We start from the raw sequence: 15083 nt of genomic DNA, 5'->3' as shown, positions 1-15083 counted from the left end.
GTATCCAGCTTGAATTTTGAAGTCTTCAAAAACGGTCTACCAAGCAGAATTGACGAAGGTCTCCCTGAGTCAGTTTGGGGCATCTCCAGGATATAAAAATCAATGGAAAACGTGAGCCTCTTAATGCTCACTAATACATCTTTGGCAATTCCAACCACTGTGATAATGCTTTTATCTGCTAACACAAAATGAGATGCCGACCTTTTTAAGAGAGGGAGCCTTAAAGCATTATATATAGACAAGGGCATAATACTCACGCGTGCTTCTAAATCACACATACAGTCAGAAAATATCACACCTCCAATAGTACAGTTAACCATGCATGGGCCTGGGTCACTATATTTTTCAGGTATATTTCCCATTAAAGCGGATATAGAACTACCTAAAGGAATAGTTTCTAATTCATTAATTTTATCTTTATGTATGCACAACTCTTTTAGAAACTTTGCATATTTAGGCACTTGCTGAATAACATCAAAAAGGGGAACAGTTACCTCAACCTTTTTGAAGATCTCTACCATTTTGGGATCTAGTTCCAATTGCTTTATGGGCTTTTTAGCAAGGTGTGGAAATGGAATAGGAGTGGCATCCTTTATAACTTCAGCCTGCTGGGGTTCTACACTCCTTGGTTGGGCTGTTTCTGCTTCAGCCATGCCTTGTACTTCATTCTCTTCTTCAATATCATCTACCTCAACCGTGTCTGCAGCTGGGGCATGTACTAGCGGGCTTGACTCCTCTGGACTCCTCTCTTGCAGTGTGGTTCTAGACCTCAGGGTAATGGCATTGACGCCACCCTTTGGATTGGGTAATGGTTGAGAGGGGAGTCCACTAGAGCTTGAGGACTGGTTGTTGGAGTTATTCAGTGATCCAATTTGTGAGACAAGGGCTTGCAAGGTAGAATTCAGACCATTTTGAGTAGAAACTCCACCGTTGAAAATACATAAGAACAAAGTCTAGGCATGGCCGTGAGGCCAGCCTCCCAATGTGATCAAAAGATCTAAAGATCAAAAGATTCCAAAGATCAGACGATTTTAAATACAATAGTAAAAGGTCCTATATATAGAGAACTAGTAGCCTAGGGTTTACAGAGATGAGTAAATGACATAAAAATCCACTTCCGGGCCCACTTGGTGTGTGCTTGGGCTGAGCAACGAAGCATTTTCGTGTAGAGACTCCTCTTGGAGTTAAACGCCAGCTTTGGTGCCAGTTTGGGCGTTTAACTCCCATTCTTGTGCCAGTTCCGGCGTTTAACGCTGGGAATTCTGAGGGTGACTTTGAACGCCGATTTGGGCCATTAAATCTTAGGCAAAGTATGGACTATCATATATTGCTGGAAAGCCCAGAAAGTCTACTTTCCAACGCCGTTGAGAGCGCGCCAATTGGGCTTCTGTAGCTCCAGAAAATCCGCTTCGAGTGCAGGGAGGTCAGAATCCAACAGCATCTGCAGTCCTTTTCAGTCTCTGAATCAGATTTTTGCTCAGGTCCCTCAATTTCATCCAGAAAATACCTGAAATCATAGAAAAACACACAAACTCATAGTAAAGTCCAGAAAAGTGAATTTTAACTAAAAACTAATAAAAATATACTAAAAACTAACTAGATCATACTAAAAACATACTAAAAACAATGCAAAAAAGCGTACAAATTATCCGCTCATCACAACACCAAACCTAAATTGTTGCTTGTCCTCAAGCAACTGAAAATCAAATAAGATAAAAAGAAGAGAATATGCAATGAATTCCAAAAACATCTATGAAGATCAGTATTAATTAGATGAGCGGGGCTTTTAGCTTTTTGCCTCTGAATAGTTTTGGCATCTCACTCTATCCTTTGAAATTCAGAATGATTGGCTTCTTTAGGAACTTAGAATCCAGATAGTGTTATTGGTTCTCCTAGTAAAGTATGATGATTCTTGAACATAGCTACTTATTGAGTCTTGGCCGTGGCCCAAAGCACTCTGTCTTCCAGTATTACCACCGGATACATACATGCCACAGACACATAATTGGGTGAACCTTTTCAGATTGTGACTCAGCTTTGCTAGAGTCCCCAATTAGAGGTGTCCAGGGTTCTTAAGCACACTCTTTTTGCCTTGGATCACAACTTTATTTCTTTCTTTTTCTTTCTTTTTCTCTTTCTTTCTCTCTTTTTTTTTCGAAATTTTTTTTTTTGCTTTTTCTTGCTTCAAGAATCATTTTTATGATTTTTCAGATCCTCAGTAACATGTATCCTTTTTCATCATTCTTTCAAGAGCCAACATTCATGAACCACAAATTCAAAAGACATATGCACTGTTTAAGCATACATTCAGAAAACAAAAGTATTGCCACCACATCAAAATAATCAAACTGTTATAAAATTCAAAATTCATGCAATTCTTTTCTTTTTCAATTAAGAACATTTTTCATTTAAGAAAGGTGATGGATTCATAGGATATTCATAACTTTAAGGCATAGACACTAAGACACTAATGATCACAAGACACAAACATAGATAAACATAAGCACTACAATTCGAAAAACAGGAAAATAAAGAACAAGGAAATTAAAGAACGGGTCCACCTTAGTGATGGCGGCTCTTTCTTCCTCTTGAAGATCCTATGGAGTGCTTGAGCTCCTCAATGTCTCTTCCTTGTCTTTGTTGCTCCTCTCTCATGATTCTTTGATCTTCTCTAATTTCATGGAGGATGATGGAGTGTTCTTGATGCTCCACCCTTAGTTGTCCCATGTTGGAACTCAATTCTCCTAGGGAGGTGTTTAGTTGCTCCCAATAGTTTTGTGGAGGAAAGTGCATCCCTTGAGGTATCTCAGGGATCTCATGATGAGTGGGGTCTCTTGTGTGCTCCATCCTCTTCTTAGTGATGGGCTTGTCCTCATCAATAGGGATGTCTCCCTCTATGTCAACTCCAACCGAATAACTGAGGTGACAAATGAGATGAGGAAAGGCTAACCTTGCCAAGGTAGAAGACTTGTCCACCACCTTATAAAGTTCTTGAGATATAACCTCATGAACTTCTATTTCTTCTCCAATCATGATGCTATGAATCATGATAGCCCAATCTATAGTAACTTCGGACCGGTTGCTAGTGGGAATGATTGAGCGTTGGATAAACTCCAACCATCCTCTAGCCACGGGTTTGAGGTCATGCCTTCTCAATTGAACCGGCTTCCCTCTTGAATCTCTCTTCCATTGGGCGCCCTCTTCACAAATAACTGTGAGGACTTGGTCCAACCTTTGATCAAAGTTGACCCTTCTAGTGTAAGGATGTTCATCTCCTTGCATCATGGGCAAATTGAATGCCAACCTTACACTTTCCGGACTAAAATCCAAGTATTTCCCCCGAACCATAGTAAGATAATTCTTTGGATCCGGGTTCACACTTTGATCATGGTTCTTGGTGATCCATGCATTGGCATAGAACTCTTGAACCATTAAGATTCCGACTTGTTGAATGGGGTTGGTAAGAACTTCCCAACCTCTTCTTCGGATCTCATGTCGGATCTCCGGATATTCACTTTTTTTGAGTGAAAAAGGGACCTCGGGGATCACCTTCTTCAAGGCCACAACTTCATAGAAGTGGTCTTGATGCACCCTTGAGATGAATCTTTCCATCTCCCATGACTCGGAGGTGGAAGCTTTTGCCTTCCCTTTCTTCTTTCTAGAGGTTTCTCCGGCCTTGGATGCCATAAATGGTTATGGAAAAACAAAAAACAATGCTTTTACCACACCAAACTTAAAATGTTTGCTCGTCCTCGAGCAAAAGAAGAAAGAAGAGAGTAGAAGAAGAAGAAATGAGGAAGAAGGGAATGGCTTTGTGTTCGGCCAAAAGGGGGAGAAGTGGTGTTTAGGTTGTGTGAAAAATGAAGGAGTGAAGATGGGTTTATATAGGAGAGGGGGAAGGGTAGGGTTCGGTCAATTGAGTGTGGGTTTGGGTGGGAAAGTGGTTTGAATTTGAATGGTGAGGTAGGTGGGGTTTTATGAAGGATGGATGTGAGTGGTGAAGAGAAAGATGGGATTTGATAGGTGAAGGGTTTTTGGGGAAGAGGTGTTGAGGTGATTGGTGAATGGGTGAAGAAGAGAGAGAGAGTGGTGGGGTAGGTGGGGATCCTGTGGGGTCCACAGATCCTGAGGTGTCAAGGAAAAGTCATCCCTGCACCAAATGGCATGCAAAAATGTGTTTTTAGCCATTTCTGGCATTAAACGCCGGGCTGGTGCCCATTTCTGGCGTTTAACGCCAGTTTCTTACCCTTTTCTGGCGTTTAACGCCAGTCTGGTGCCCCTTTCTGGCGTTAAACGCCCAGAATGGTGCCAGACTGGGCGTTAAACGCCCATCTGCTAGCCTCACTGGCGTTTAAACGCCAGTGCGCTCTCCTCCAGGGTGTGCTGTTTTTCTTTCTGTTTTTCATTCTGTTTTTGCTTTTTTCATTGATTTTGTGACTTCTCATGATCATCAACCTAAAAAAAAAATATAAAATAACAAAAGAGATTAGATAAAATATAACATTGGGTTGCCTCCCAACAAGCACTTCTTTAATGTCATTAGCTTGACAGAGGACTCTCATGGAGCCTCAGAAATGCTCAGAGCTATGTTGGAACCTCCCAACACCAAACTTAGAGTTTGAATGTGGGGGTTCAACACCAAACTTAGAAGTTGGTTGTGGCCTCCCAACACCAAACTTAGAGTTTGACTGTGGGGGCTCTGTTTGGCTCTGTTTTGAGAGAAGCTCTTCATGCTTCCTCTCCATGGTGACAGAGGGATATCCTTGAGCCTCAAACACAAAGGATTCTTCATTCATTTGAATGATCAATTCTCCTCTATCAACATCAATCACAGCCCTTGCTATGGCTAGGAAGGGTCTGCCAAGGATGATGGATTCATCCATGCACTTCCCAGTCTCTAGGACTATGAAATCAGCAGGGATGTAATGGTCTTCAACTTTTACCAGAACATCCTCTACAAGTCCATAGGCTTGTTTTCTTGAATTGTCTACCATCTCTAGTGAGATTTTTGCAGCTTGCACCTCAAAGATCCCTAACTTCTCCATTACAGAGAGAGGCATGAGGTTTACACTTGACCCTAAGTCACACAAGGCCTTTTTGAAGGTCATGGTGCCTATGGTACAAGGTATTGAAAACTTCCCAGGATCCTGTCTCTTTTGAGGCAGTTTCTGCCTAGACAAGTCATCCAGTTCTTTGGTGAGCAAAGGGGGTTCATCCTCCCAAGTCTCATTTCCAAATAACTTGTCATTTAGCTTCATGATTGCTCCAAGGTATTTAGCAACTTGCTCTTCAGTGACATACTCATCCTCTTCAGAGGAAGAATACTCATCAGAGCTCATGAATGGCAGAAGTAAGTCCAAGGGAATTTCTATGGTCTCTTTTGGAGCCTCAGATTCCCATGGTTCCTCATTGAGGAACTCATTGGAGGCCAGTGGACGTCCATTGAGGTCTTCCTCAGTGGCGTTCACTGCCTCTTCTTCCTCCCAAAATTCGGCCATGTTGATGGCCTTGCACTCTCCTTTTGGATTTTCTTCTGTATTGCGTGGAAGAGTACTAGGAGGGAGTTCAGTAATTTTCTTGCTCAGCTGACCCACTTGTCCCTCCAAATTTCTAATGGAGGATCTTGTTTCAGTCATGAAACTTTGAGTGGTTTTGATTAGATCAGAGACCATGGTTGCTAAGTCAGAGGTATTCTGCTTAGAACTCTCTGTCTGTTGCTGAGAAGATGATGGGAAAGGCTTGCTATTGCTAAACCTGTTTCTTCCACCATTATTGTTGTTGAAACCTTGTTGAGGTTTCTGTTGATCCTCCCATGAGAAATTTGGATGATTTCTCCATGAAGGATTATAGGTGTTTCCATAGGGTTCTCCCATGTAATTCACCTCTTCTATTAAAGGGTTCTCAGGATCATAAGCTTCTTCTTCAGATGAAGCTTCCTTAGTACTGCTTGGTGCATTTTACATTCCAGACAGACTTTGAGAAATCATATTGACTTGTTGAGTCAATATTTTATTCTGAGCCAGTATGGCACTCAGAGTGTCAATCTCAAGAACTCCTTTCTTCTGATTGGTCCCATTGTTCACAGGATTCCTTTCAGAAGTGTACATGAATTGGTTATTTGCAACCATTTCAATCAGCTCTTGAGCTTCTGTAGGCGTCTTCTTCAGATGAAGAGATCCTCCAGCAGAGCTATCCAAAGACATCTTGGATAGTTCAGAGAGACCATCACAGAAAATTCCAATGATGCTCCATTCAGAAAGCATATCAGTGGGACACTTTCTGATTAATTGTTTGTATATTTCCCAAGCTTCATAGAGGGACTCTCCTTCCTTCTGTCTGAAGGTTTGGACTTCCACTCTAAGCTTACTCAATTTTTGAGGTAGAAAGAACTTTGCCAAGAAGGCATTGACTAGCTTTTCCCAAGAATTCAGGCTTTCTTTAGGTTGTGAGTCCAACCATATTCTAGCTCTGTCTCTTACAGCAAAAGGGAATAGCATAAGTCTGTAGACCTCAGGGTCAACCCCATTAGTCTTGACAGTGTCACAGATTTGCAAGAATTCAGCTAAAAATTGATGAGGATCTTCCAATGGAAGTCCATGGAACTTGCAATTCTGTTGTATTAGAGAAACTAATTGAGGCTTAAGCTCAAAGTTGTTTGCTCCAATGGCAGGGATAGAGATGCTTCTCCCATAAAAGTCGGGAGTAGGTGCAGTAAAGTCACCCAGCACCTTCCTTGCATTGTTGGCATTGTTGTTGTTTTCGGCTGCCATGAGTTCTTCTTCTTTGAAAATTTCGGTTAGGTCCTCTACAGAGAATTGTGCCTTAGCTTCTCTTAGCTTTCGCTTCAAGGTCCTTTCAGGTTCAGGATCAGCCTCAACAAGAATGCTTTTGTCCTTGCTCCTGCTCATAAGAAAGAGAAGAGAACAAGAAAATGTGGAATCCTCTATGTCACAGTATAGAGATTCCTTGAGGTGTCAGAGGAAAAGAAAAATAGAAAGCAGAAGTAGAAAATTCGAACTTATCAAAGAAGATAGAGTTCGAATTGTTCATTAAAGAATAGTGTTAGTCCATAAATAGAAGGATGTGAGAAGAAGGGAAGTAATTTTCGAAAATTGAGTAAAAGATTTTGAAAACATTTTTGAAAAACTTTGATTGATAATTTTCGAAAACAAAAGTGGGAAAGAAATCAAGTGATTTTTGAAAAAGAATTTGAAATTAGAAATCAAAAAGATTTGATTGAAAACTATTTTGAAAAAGATGTGGTTAAGAAGATATGATTAGTTTAAAAAGATGTGATTTAGAAGATATGATTTGGAAAACATTTTAAAAAGATTTGATTTTGAAAAACTTTGAAAACCTGAAAAAATTGCATTGAAAAACAGAATCTTCCCTCTTGTGCCATCCTGGCGTTAAACGCCCAGAATGGTGCACATTCTGGCGTTTAACGCCCAAAACACTACCTTTTTGGGTGTTAAACGCCCAACCAGGTACCCTGGCTGGCGTTTAAATGCCAGTCTGTCCTTCTTCACTGGGCGTTTTAAACGCCCAGCTTTTTCTGTATAATTCCTCTGCTGTATGTTCTGAATCTTCAATTCTCTGTATTATTGACTTGAAAAGACACAAATTAAAAATATTTTTGGATTTTTAATAGTGAGGAATAATCAAAATGCAACTAAAATCAAATAATAATGCATGCAAGACACCAAACTTATCAGTTTGTATACTACTGACACTAATGAGAATGCATATGAGACACATAAACACTCAAGTCAAGAGGAATTAAAGATCAGAGTAATGAAATCATCAAGAACATCTTGAAGATCACTAAGACACATGAATGAATGCAAGAAAAACAGAAACATGCAATTGACACCAAACTTAAAATGAGAATAGAGTCTCAACAGGAAAAATATTTTTGGTTTTTTATGATTTTGTAAAAATTTTTTTTGTGCTTTTTCGAAAATTAAGTGGAAAAAGATATCAAAATTCTTAATGAGAATTCCAGGAATCATGCAATGTTTAGTCTAAGACTCCGGTCCAGGAATTAGACATGGCTTCACAGCCAGCCAAGCTTTCAAAGAAAGCTTCGGTCCAAAACACTAGACATGGCCAAAGGCCAGCCAAGCCTTAGCAGATCACTGCTCCAATAGCAAGATTGATAGAAATCAACAAGCTCTTGTGATGATAAGTTGAAACCTCGGTCCAATGAAATTAGACATGGCTTCACAGCCAGCCAGATTTCAACAGATCATCATGAAACTCTAGAATTCATTCTTAAGAACTCTGAAGAAAAAATACCTAATCTAAGCAACAAGATGAACCGTCAGTTGTCCATACTCGAACAATCCCCGGCAACGGCGCCAAAAACTTGGTGCACGAAATTGTGATCAATACTTTTCACAAATCAAATAATCCCCGGTAATGAATCCAAAAACTTGGTGTTCAATACCATGGCATAAACACAACTTCGCACAACTAACCAGCAAGTGTACTGGGTCGTCCAAGTAATAAACCTTACGCGAGTAAGGGTCGATCCCACAGAGATTGTTGGTATGAAGCAAGCTATGGTCACCTTGTAAATCTTAGTCAGGCAAACTCAAATGGGTATGGTGATATGCGAATAAAACATAAAGATAAAGATAGAGATACTTATGTAATTCATTGGTAGGAATTTCAGATAAGCGTATGAAGATGCCTTCCCTTCCGTCTCTCTGCTTTCCTACTGTCTTCATCCAATCCTTCTTACTCCTTTCCATGGCAAGCTTAAGCAAGGGTTTCACCGTTGTCAGTGGCTACCTCCCATCCTCTCAGTGGAAATGTTCAACGCACCCTGTCACGGCACGGCTATCCATCTGTCGGTTCTCGATCAAGCCGGAATAGAATCCAGTGATTCTTTTGCGTCTGTCACTAACGCCCCGCCCTCAGGAGTTTGAAGCACGTCATAGTCATTCAATCATTGAATCCTACTCAGAATACCACAGACAAGGTTAGACCTTCCGGATTCTCTTGAATGCCGCCATCAGTTCTAGCCTATACCACGAAGATTCCGGTTAAAGAATCCAAGAGATATTCACCCAATCGAAGGTAGAACGGAGGTGGTTGTCAGTCACACGTTCATAGGTGAGAATGATGATGAGTGTCACGGATCATCACATTCATCAAGTTGAAGAACAAGTGATATCTTAGAACAAGAACAAGCGGAATTGAGTAGAAGAACAGTAGTAATTGCATTAATACTCGAGGTACAGCAGAGCTCCACACCTTAATCTATGGTGTGTAGAAACTCCACCGTTGAAAATACATAAGAACAAGGCCAGCCTCCCAATGTGATCAAAAGATCTAAAGATCAAAAGATTCCAAAGATCAGACGATTTTAAATACAATAGTAAAAGGTCCTATATATAGAGAACTAGTAGCCTAGGGTTTACAGAGATGAGTAAATGACATAAAAATCCACTTCCGGGCCCACTTGGTGTGTGCTTGGGCTGAGCAATGAAGCATTTTCGTGTAGAGACTCCTCTTGGAGTTAAACGCCAGCTTTGGTGCCAGTTTGGGCGTTTAACTCCCATTCTTGTGCCAGTTCCGGCGTTTAACGCTGGGAATTCTGAGGGTGACTTTGAACGCCGATTTGGGCCATCAAATCTTGGGCAAAGTATGGACTATCATATATTGCTGGAAAGCCCAGGAAGTCTACTTTCCAACGCCGTTGAGAGCGCGCCAATTGGGCTTCTGTAACTCCAGAAAATCCGCTTCGAGTGCAGGGAGGTCAGAATCCAACAGCATCTGCAGTCCTTTTCAGTCTCTGAATCAGATTTTTGCTCAAGTCCCTCAATTTCAGCCAGAAAATACCTGAAATCATAGAAAAACACACAAACTCATAGTAAAGTCCAGAAAAGTGAATTTTAACTAAAAACTAATAAAAATATACTAAAAACTAACTAGATCATTACTAAAACATACTAAAAACAATGCCAAAAAGCGTACAAATTATCCGCTCATCATCCGCCACCTTATAAAGTTCTTTGGATATAACCTCATGAACTTCTACTTCCTCTCCAATCATGATGCTATGAATCATGATAGCCCGGTCTATAGTAACTTCGGAGCGGTTGCTAGTGGGAATGATTGAGCGTTGGATGAACTCCAACCATCCCCTAGCCACAGGCTTGAGGTCATACCTTCTCAGTTGAACTGGCTTCCCTCTTGAATCTCTCTTCCATTGAGCGCCCTCTTCACAAATGTCTATAAAGACTTGGTCCAACCTTTGATCAAAGTTGACCCTTCTAGTGTAGGGGTGTTCATCTCCTTACATCATGGGCAAGTTGAATGCCAACCTTACATTTTCCGGACTAAAATCTAAGCATTTCCCCCGAACCATTGTAAGCCAATTCTTTGGGTCCGGGTTCATACTTTGATCATGGTTCTTGGTGATCCATGCATTGGCATAGAACTCTTGAACCATTAAGATTCGGACTTGTTGAATGGGGTTGGTAAGAACTTCCCAACCTCTTCTTTGGATCTCATGTCGGATCTCCGGATATTCACTCTTTTTGAGTTTGAAAGGGACCTCGGGGATCACCTTCTTCATGGCCACAACTTCATGGAAGTGGTCTTGATGCACCCTTGAGATGAATCTCTCCATCTCCCATGACTCGGAGATGGAAGCTTTTGCCTTTCCTTTCCTCTTTTTAGAGGTTTCTCCGGCCTTAGATGCCATAAATGGTTATGAAAAAACAAAAAGCAATGCTTTTACCACACCAAACTTAGAAGTTTGCTTGTCCTCGAGCAAAAGAAGAAAGAAGAGAGTAAAAGAAGAAGAAATAGAGGAGATGGAGGTGGCTTTGTTTTTTGGCCAAGGGGGGAAGTAGTGTGTAGGTTGTATGACAATGAAGGAGTGAAGATGAGTTTATATAGGGGTGGAGAGAGGGGTAGGGTTTGGCCAATATGGGTGGGTTTGGGAGGAAAAGTGGTTTGAATTTGAATGGTGAGGTAGGTGGGGTTTTATGAAGGATGGATGTGAGTGGTGAAGAGAATGGTGGGATTTGATATGTAAGGTATTTTTGGGGAAGATATGTTGAGGTGATTGGTGAATGGGTGAAGAAGAGAGAGAGTGGTGGGGTAGGTGGGGATCCTGTGGGGTCCACAGATCCTAAGGTGTCAAGGATAATTCATCCCTGCACCAAGTGGCGAGCAAAAATGCTCCTTCTGCCAATCCTGGGGTTAAATGCCGGGCTGGTGCCCATTTCTGGCGTTTAACGCTAGCTTCTTACCCATCCCTGGCGTTAAACGCCAGTCTAGTGCCCCTTTCTGGCGTTAAACGCCCAGAATGGTACCAGACTGGGCGTTAAACGCCCATTTGCTGTCTTCACTGGCGTTTAAACGCCAGCAAGCTTTCCTCTAGGGTGTGCTGTTTTTCTTTCTGTTTTTCATTCTATTTTTGCTTTTTTTTCAATTGCTTTTGTGACTTCCCAAGATCATCAACCTATAGAAAACATAAAATAACAAAAGGAAAATAGATAAATATAACATTGGGTTGCCTCCCAACAAGCGCTTCTTTAATGTCAGTAGCTTGACAGTGGGCTCTCATGGAGCCTCACAGATGTTCAGAGCAATGTTAGAACCTCCCAATACCAAACTTAGAGTTTGAATGTGGGGGTTCAACACCAAACTTAGAATTTAGTTGTGGCCTCCCAACACCAAACTTAGAGTTTGACTGTAGGGGCTCTGTTTGACTCTGTTTTGAGAGAAGCTCTTCATGCTTCCTCTCCATGGTTACAGAGGGATATCCGTGAGCTTTAAACTCAAGGGATTCTTCATTCACTTGAATGATTAATTCTCCTCTGTCAACATCAATCACAGCCTTTGCTGTGGCTAGGAAGGGTCTGCCAAGGATGATGGATTCATCCATGCACTTCCCAGTCTCTAGGACTATGAAATCAGCAGGGATGTAATGGTCTTCAATCTTTACCAGAACATCCTCTACAAGTCCATAAGCTTGTTTTCTTGAATTGTCTGCCATCTCTAGTGAGATTCCTGCAGCTTGTACCTCAAAGATCCCTAGCTTCTCCATTACAGAGAGAGGCATGAGGTTTATGCTTGACCCTAGGTCACACAGAACCTTCTTGAAGGTCATGGTGCCTACTGTACAAGGTATTGAGAACTTCCCAGGGTCCTATCTCTTTTGAGGTAATCTTTGCCTCGTCAAGTCATCCAGTTCTTTGGTGAGCAAAGGGGGTTCATTCTCCCATGTCTCATTACCAAATAACTTGTCATTTAGCTTCATGATTGCTCCAAGGTACTTAGCAACTTGCTCTTCAGTGACATCTTCGTCCTCTTCGGAGGAAAAATACTCATCAGAGCTCATGAATGGCAGAAGTAAATCCAATGGAATCTCTATGGTCTCAGTGTGAGCCTCAGATTCCCATGGTTCCTCATTAGGGAACTCATTGGAGGCTAGTGGACGTCCATTGAGGTCTTCCTCAATGGCGATCACTGCCTCTTCCTCCTCTCCAAATTCGGCCATGTTGATGGCCTTATACTCTCCTTTTGGATTCTCTTCTGTATTGCTTGGAAGAGTACTAGGAGGGAGTTCAGTAACTTTCTTACTCAGTTGACCCACTTGTGCCTCCAAGTTTCTAATGGAGGACCCTGTTTCAGTCATGAAACTTTGAGTGGTTTTGATTAGATCAGAGACCATGGTTGCTAAGTCAGAGTGGCTCTGCTTAGAATTCTCTATCTGTTGCTGAGAAGATGATGGAAAAGGCTTGCTATTGCTAAACCTGTTTCTTCCACCATTATTGTTGTTGAAACCTTGTTGAGGTCTCTGTTGATCCTTCCATGAGAGATTTGGATGATTTCTCCATGAAGGATTATAGGTGTTTCCATAGGGTTCTCCCATGTAATTCACCTCTTCCATTGAAGGGTTCTCAGGATCATAAGCTTCTTCTTCAGATGAAGCGTCCTTAGTACTGCTTGGTGCAGCTTGCATTCCAGACAGACTTTGAGAAATCAAATTGACTTGCTGAGTCAATATTTTGTTCTGAGCCAATATGGCATTCAGAGTATCACTCTCAAGAACTCCTTTCTTCTGATTCGTCCCATTGTTCACAGGATTCCTTTTAGAAGTGTACATGAATTGGTTATTTGCAACCATTTCAATGAGTTCTTGAGCTTCTGCAGGCGTCTTCTTCAGATTAAGAGATCCTCCAGCAGAGCTATCCAATGACATCTTGGATAGTTCAGACAGACCATCATAGAAGATACCTATGATGCTCCATTCAGAAAGCATGTCAGAAGGACACTTTCTGATCAATTGTTTGTATCTTTCCCAAGCTTCATAGAGGGATTCACCTTCCTTCTGTCTGAAGGTTTAGACTTCCACTCTAAGCTTACTCAATTTTTGAGGTGGAAAGAACTTTGCCAAGAAGGCATTGATTAGCTTTTCCCAAGAGTTCAGGCTTTCTTTAGGTTGTGAGTCCAACCATATCCTAGCTCTGTCTCTTATAGCAAAAGGAAATAGCATAAGTCTGTAGACCTCAGGGTCAAACCCATTGGTCTTGACAGTGTCACAGATTTGCAAGAATTCAGCTAAAAACTGATGAGGATCTTCTAGTGGAAGTCCATGGAACTTGCAATTCTGTTGCATTAGAGAAACTAATTGAGGCTTAAGCTCAAAGTTGTTTGCTCCAATGGCAGGGATAGAGATGCTTCTCCCATAGAAGTCGGGAATAGGTGCAGTAAAGTCACCCAGCACCTTCCTTGCATTGTTGGCACTGTTGTTGTTTTCGGCTGCCATGTCTTTTTCTTTGAAGATTTCTGTTAGGTCCTCTACAGAGAATTGTGTTTTAGCTTCTCTAAGCTTTCACTTCAAGGTCCTCTCAGGTTCAGGGTCAGCCTCAACAAGAATGCTTTTGTTCTTGCTCTTGCTCATATGAAAGAGAAGAGAAAAAGAAAATATGGAATCATCTATGTCACAGTATAGAGATTCCTTGATGTGTCAGAGGAAAAGAAGAATAGAAGGAGAAGGTAGAAGAATTCGAACTTATCAAGAGAGATAGAGTTCGAATTGTGCATTGAGGAGGAATGTTAGTCCATAAATAGAAGGATGTGAGAAGAGGGAAAGAAATTTTCGAAAATTAAAGTGAATTAATTAAAAGAAATTTTGAAAAACGGTAACTGATTTTCAAAAACTAAGATTGGGAAAGAAATTAAGTGAAATTTGAAAAAGATTTTGAAATTAGAAATCAAAAAGTTATGATTGAAAACTATTTTGAAAAAGATGTGATTAAAAAGATATGATTGAAAAGTTATGGTTTTAAAAAGATTTGATTGAAAAGATATGATTGAAAAACAATTTAAAAAGAATTGATTTTTAAAATCAATGACTTGGCTAACAAGAAAAGATATGATTCAAACATTAAATCTTTCTCAACAGAAAAGGCAACATACTTGAAATATTGAATCAAATCATTAATTGTTAGCAAGTATTTTTGAAAATGGAAAGAAATTGATTTTGAAAATATATGATTGAAAAGATATAATTTGAAAAAGATTTGATTTTGAAAAATTATGAAAACTTGAAAAAAAATTGCATTAAAAACAAAATCTTCCCTCTTGTGCCATCTTGGCGTTAAACGCCCAGAATGGTATCCATTCTGGCGTTTAACGCCCAAAATGCTACCCTTTTGGGCGTTAAACGCCCTGCCAGGTATCCTGGCTGGCATTTAAACGCCAGTTTTCCTTCTTCACTGGGCGTTTTGAACGCCCTTTTTCTGTGTGATTCCTCTGTTGTATGTTCTGAATCTTCAATTCTCTGTATTATTGACTAGAAAAGACACAAATAGAAGATTTTTTTGAATTTTTAATGATGAGGAATAATCAAAATGCAACTAGAATCAAATAAACAATGCATGCAAGACACCAAACTTAGAAGCTTGTATACTACTGACACTAACAAATTGAGAATGCATATGAGAAACAACAAAACACTCAAGACAAGAGAATTTAAAGATCAGAGCAAGGAAATCATCAAGAACAACTTGAAGATCAATGAAGACACATGAATGAATTTGAAAAATGCAAGA

General features: G+C 40.6%; 1 non-coding gene across 1 annotated transcript; it reads left to right on the top strand.

Moving 5' to 3' along the window:
• Nucleotides 1-13282: 13282 nt before the first annotated feature.
• LOC112713786 (small nucleolar RNA R71) lies at nt 13283-13390 on the top strand. Its single transcript, XR_003158747.1, has one exon. It is a non-coding gene; the product is annotated as a small nucleolar RNA R71 (small nucleolar RNA).
• The last annotated feature ends 1693 nt before the right edge of the window (nt 13391-15083 follow it).

The sequence above is a fragment of the Arachis hypogaea genome, chromosome 9, assembly GCF_003086295.3.
Source record: "Arachis hypogaea cultivar Tifrunner chromosome 9, arahy.Tifrunner.gnm2.J5K5, whole genome shotgun sequence".
NCBI classification, from domain to species: Eukaryota; Viridiplantae; Streptophyta; class Magnoliopsida; order Fabales; family Fabaceae; genus Arachis; species Arachis hypogaea.
Note: the sequence above shows the minus strand (reverse complement) of the source record. Positions and strands in the feature narration are given on the sequence as shown.